Source organism: Penaeus vannamei, chromosome 42 (genome assembly GCF_042767895.1).
Source record: "Penaeus vannamei isolate JL-2024 chromosome 42, ASM4276789v1, whole genome shotgun sequence".
NCBI classification, from domain to species: domain Eukaryota; kingdom Metazoa; phylum Arthropoda; class Malacostraca; order Decapoda; family Penaeidae; genus Penaeus; species Penaeus vannamei.
In genome coordinates, this window is record NC_091590.1 from 10487390 (window position 1) to 10492389 (window position 5000).

The 5000-nt window shown below is 53.4% G+C and overlaps 1 protein-coding gene across 1 annotated transcript in view; it reads left to right on the forward strand.

The window, feature by feature from the left end:
- Ten-a (tenascin accessory) overlaps nt 1-5000 on the forward strand; it is a gene marked incomplete in the record, with an annotated part of 214869 nt that overhangs the window by 776 nt on the left and 209093 nt on the right.

The window sequence follows — 5000 nt, forward strand, 5'->3', positions numbered from 1 at the left end:
TCTCCTCTCTTCTCCCCCCTACCTTACTTATCTCTCTCCTCTCTTCTCCCCCCCACCCTTACTTATCTCTCTCCTCTCTTCTCCCCCCCACCCTTACTTCTATCTCTCTCCTCTCTTCTCCCCCCCACCCTTACTTATCTCTCTCCTCTCTTCTCCCCCCACCCTTTACTTATCTCTCTCCCTCTCTTCTCTCCCACCCACCCTTACTTATCTCTCTCCCTCTCTTCTCCCCCCACCCTTACTTTATCTCTCTCCTCTCTTCTCCCCCACCCTTACTTATCTCTCTCCTCTCTTCTCCCCCCACCCTTACTTATCTCTCTCCCTCTCTTCTCCCCCCCCACCCTTACTTATCTCTCTCCTCTCTTCTCCCCCCACCCTTACTTATCTCTCTCCTCTCTTCTCCCCCACCCTTACTTATCTCTCTCCTCTCTTCTCCCCCCACCCTTTATTTATCTCTCTCTCTCCTCTTCTCCCCCCACCCTTACTTATCTCTCTCCCTCTCTTCTCCCCCCACCCTTACTTATCTCTCTCCCTCTCTTCTCCCCCCCACCCTTACTTATCTCTCTCCTCTCTTCTCCCCCCACCCTTACTTATCTCTCTCCTCTCTTCTCCCCCCACCCTTACTTATCTCTCTCCTCTCTTCTCCCCCCACCCTTACTTATCTCTCTCCTCTCTTCTCCCCCACCCTTACTTATCTCTCTCCTCTCTTCTCCCCCCCCACCCTTACTTATCTCTCTCCCTCTCTTCTCCCCCACCCTTACTTATCTCTCTCCTCTCTTCTCCCCCTACCCTTTACTTATCTCTCTCCTCTCTTCTCCCCCCACCCTTACTTATCTCTCTCCTCTCTTCTCCCCCCCACCCTTACTTATCTCTCTCCTCTCTTCTCCCCCCCACCCTTACTTATCTCTCTCCCTCTCTTCTCCCCCCACCCTTACTTATCTCTCTCCCTCTCTTCTCCCCCCCACCCTTACTTATCTCTCTCCTCTCTTCTCCCCCCACCCCTTACTTATCTCTCTCCTCTCTTCTCCCCCCACCCTTACTTATCTCTCTCCCTCTCTTCTCCCCCCACCCTTACTTATCTCTCTCTCCTCTTCTCCCCCACCCTTACTTATCTCTCTCCTCTCTTCTCCCCCCACCCTTACTTATCTCTCTCCTCTCTTCTCCCCCCACCCTTACTTATCTCTCTCCTCTCTTCTCCCCCACCCTTACTTATCTCTCTCCTCTCTTCTCCCCCCACCCTTACTTTATCTCTCTCCTCTCTTCTCCCCCCCACCCTTACTTATCTCTCTCCTCTCTTCTCCCCCCACCCTTACTTATCTCTCTCCTCTCTTCTCCCCCCACCCTTACTTATCTCTCTCCCTCTCTTCTCCCCCCACCCTTACTTATCTCTCTCCTCTCTTCTCCCCCCCCACCCTTACTTATCTCTCTCCCTCTCTTCTCCCCCCCCCACCCTTACTTATCTCTCTCCCTCTCTTCTCCCCCCACCCTTACTTATCTCTCTCCTCTCTTCTCCCCCACCCTTACTTATCTCTCTCCTCTCTTCTCCCCCCCCACCCTTACTTATCTCTCTCCTCTCTTCTCCCCCCACCCTTACTTATCTCTCTCCTCTCTTCTCCCCCCACCCTTACTTATCTCTCTCCTCTCTTCTCCCCCCACCCTTACTTATCTCTCTCCTCTCTTCTCCCCCCACCCTTACTTATCTCTCTCCTCTCTTCTCCCCCCACCCTTACTTATCTCTCTCCTCTCTTCTCCCCACCCTTACTTATCTCTCTCTCTCTCTTCTCCCCCCCCACCCTTACTTATCTCTCTCTCTTCCTCCCCACCTTTATCTCTCTCTCTCTCTCTCTCTTCTCCCCCACCCTTACTTATCTCTCTCCTCTCTCTCCCCCACCCTTACTTATCTCTCTCCTCTCTTCTCCACCCCACCCTTACTTATCTCTCTCCTCTCTTCTCCCCCCACCCTTACTTATCTCTCTCCTCTCTTCTCCCCCCACCCTTACTTATCTCTCTCCTCTCTTCTCCCACCCCCACCCTTACTTATCTCTCTCCTCTCTTCTCCCCCCCACCCTTACTTATCTCTCTCCTCTCTTCTCCCCCCACCCTTACTTATCTCTCTCCTCTCTTCTCCCCCCACCCTTACTTTATCTCTCTCCTCTCTTCTCCCCCCACCCTTACTTATCTCTCTCCTCTCTTCTCCCCCCACCCTTACTTATCTCTCTCTCTCTCTCTTCTCCCCCCCACCCTTACTTATCTCTCTCCTCTCTTCTCCCCCCACCCTTACTTATCTCTCTCCTCTCTTCTCCCCCCACCTTTGCCCATCTCTCTCTCCTCTCTTCTCCCCCCACCCTTACTTATCTCTCTCCTCTCTTCTCTCCCCCACCCTTACTTATCTCTCTCTCTCTTCTCCCCCCACCCTTACTTATCTCTCTCCTCTCTTCTCCCCCCCACCCTTACTTATCTCTCTCCTCTCTTCTCCCCCACCCTTATACCATCTCTCTCCTCTCTTCTCCCCCCCACCCTTACTTATCTCTCTCCTCTCTTCTCCCCCCCACCCTTACTTATCTCTCTCCTCTCTTCTCCCCCCCACCCTTACTTATCTCTCTCCTCTCTTCTCCCCCCACCCTTACTTATCTCTCTCCTCTCTTCTCCCCCCACCCTTACTTATCTCTCTCCTCTCTTCTCCCCCCACCCTTACTTATCTCTCTCCTCTCTTCTCCCCCCACCCTTACTTATCTCTCTCCCTCTCTTCTCCCCCCCACCCTTACTTATCTCTCTCCTCTCTTCTCCCCCCCACCCTTACTTATCTCTCTCCTCTCTTCTCCCCCACCGCTTACTTATCTCTCTCCTCTCTTCTCCCCCCACCCTTACTTATCTCTCTCCTCTCTTCTCCCCCCACGCCCTTACTTATCTCTCTCCCTCTCTTCTCCCCCCCCCACCCTTACTTATCTCTCTCCTCTCTTCTCCCCCCCACCCTTACTTATCTCTCTCCTCTCTTCTCCCCCCCACCCTTACTTATCTCTCTCCTCTCTTCTCCCCCCACCCTTACTTATCTCTCTCCTCTCTTCTCCCCCCCCACCCTTACTTATCTCTCTCCTCTCTTCTCCCCCCCACCCTTACTTATCTCTCTCCTCTCTTCTCCCCCCCCCCCCACCCTTACTTATCTCTCTCCTCTCTTCTCCCCCCACCCTTACTTATCTCTCTCCTCTCTTCTCCCCCCACCCTTACTTATCTCTCTCCTCTCTTCTCCCCCACCCTTACTTATCTCTCTCCTCTCTTCTCCCCCCCCACCCTTACTTATCTCTCTCCTCTCTTCTCCCCCCCCACCCTTACTTATCTCTCTCCTCTCTTCTCCCCCCACCCTTACTTATCTCTCTCCTCTCTTCTCCCCCCACCCTTACTTATCTCTCTCTCCTCTCTTCTCCCCCCACCCTTACTTATCTCTCTCCTCTCTTCTCCCCCCCCCACCCTTACTTATCTCTCTCCTCTCTTCTCCCCCCCACCCTTACTTATCTCTCTCCTCTCTTCTCCCCCCACCCTTACTTATCTCTCTCCCTCTCTTCTCCCCCCCACCCTTACTTATCTCTCTCCTCTCTTCTCCCCACCCACCCTTACTTATCTCTCTCCTCTCTTCTCCCCCCCCACCCTTACTTATCTCTCTCCTCTCTTCTCCCCCCACCCTTACTTATCTCTCTCCTCTCTTCTCCCCCCCACCCTTACTTATCTCTCTCCCTCTCTTCTCCCCCACCCTTACTTATCTCTCTCCTCTCTTCTCCCCCACCCTTACTTATCTCTCTCCCTCTCTTCTCCCCCACCCTTACTTATCTCTCTCCTCTCTTCTCCCCCCACCCTTACTTATCTCTCTCCTCTCTTCTCCCCCCACCCTTACTTATCTCTCTCCTCTCTTCTCCCCCACCCTTACTTATCTCTCTCCTCTCTTCTCCCCCACCCTTACTTATCTCTCTCCTCTCTTCTCCCCCCCCACCCTTACTTATCTCTCTCCTCTCTTCTCCCCCCACCCTTACTTATCTCTCTCCTCTCTTCTCCCCCCACCCTTACTTATCTCTCTCCTCTCTTCTCCCCCCACCCTTACTTATCTCTCTCCTCTCTTCTCCCCCCACCCTTACTTATCTCTCTCCTCTCTTCTCCCCCCACCCTTACTTATCTCTCTCCTCTCTTCTCCCCCCCCACCCTTACTTATCTCTCTCCTCTCTTCTCCCCCCACCCTTACTTATCTCTCTCCTCTCTTCTCCCCCCACCCTTACTTATCTCTCTCCTCTCTTCTCCCCCCCACCCTTACTTATCTCTCTCCTCTCTTCTCCCCCCACCCTTACTTATCTCTCTCCTCTCTTCTCCCCCACCCTTACTTATCTCTCTCCTCTCTTCTCCCCCACCCTTACTTATCTCTCTCCTCTCTTCTCCCCCCACCCTTACTTATCTCTCTCCTCTCTTCTCCCCCCACCCTTACTTATCTCTCTCCTCTCTTCTCCCCCCCCACCCTTACTTATCTCTCTCCTCTCTTCTCCCCCACCCTTACTTATCTCTCTCCTCTCTTCTCCCCACCCTTACTTATCTCTCTCCTCTCTTCTCCCCCCCACCCTTACTTATCTCTCTCCTCTCTTCTCCCCCCACCCTTACTTATCTCTCTCCTCTCTTCTCCCCCCACCCTTACTTATCTCTCTCCTCTCTTCTCCCCCCACCCTTACTTATCTCTCTCCTCTCTTCTCCCCCCACCCTTACTTATCTCTCTCCTCTCTTCTCCCCCCACCCTTACTTATCTCTCTCCTCTCTTCTCCCCCTACCCTTACTTATCTCTCTCCTCTCTTCTCCCCCACCCTTACTTATCTCTCTCTCTCTCTTCTCCCCCCCCCACCCTTACTTATCTCTCTCTCCTCTCTTCTCCCCCCCCCACCCTTACTTATCTCTCTCTCTCTCTCTCCCCCCACCCTTACTTATCTCTCTCCTCTCTTCTCCCCCCACCCTTACTTATCTCTCTCCTCTCT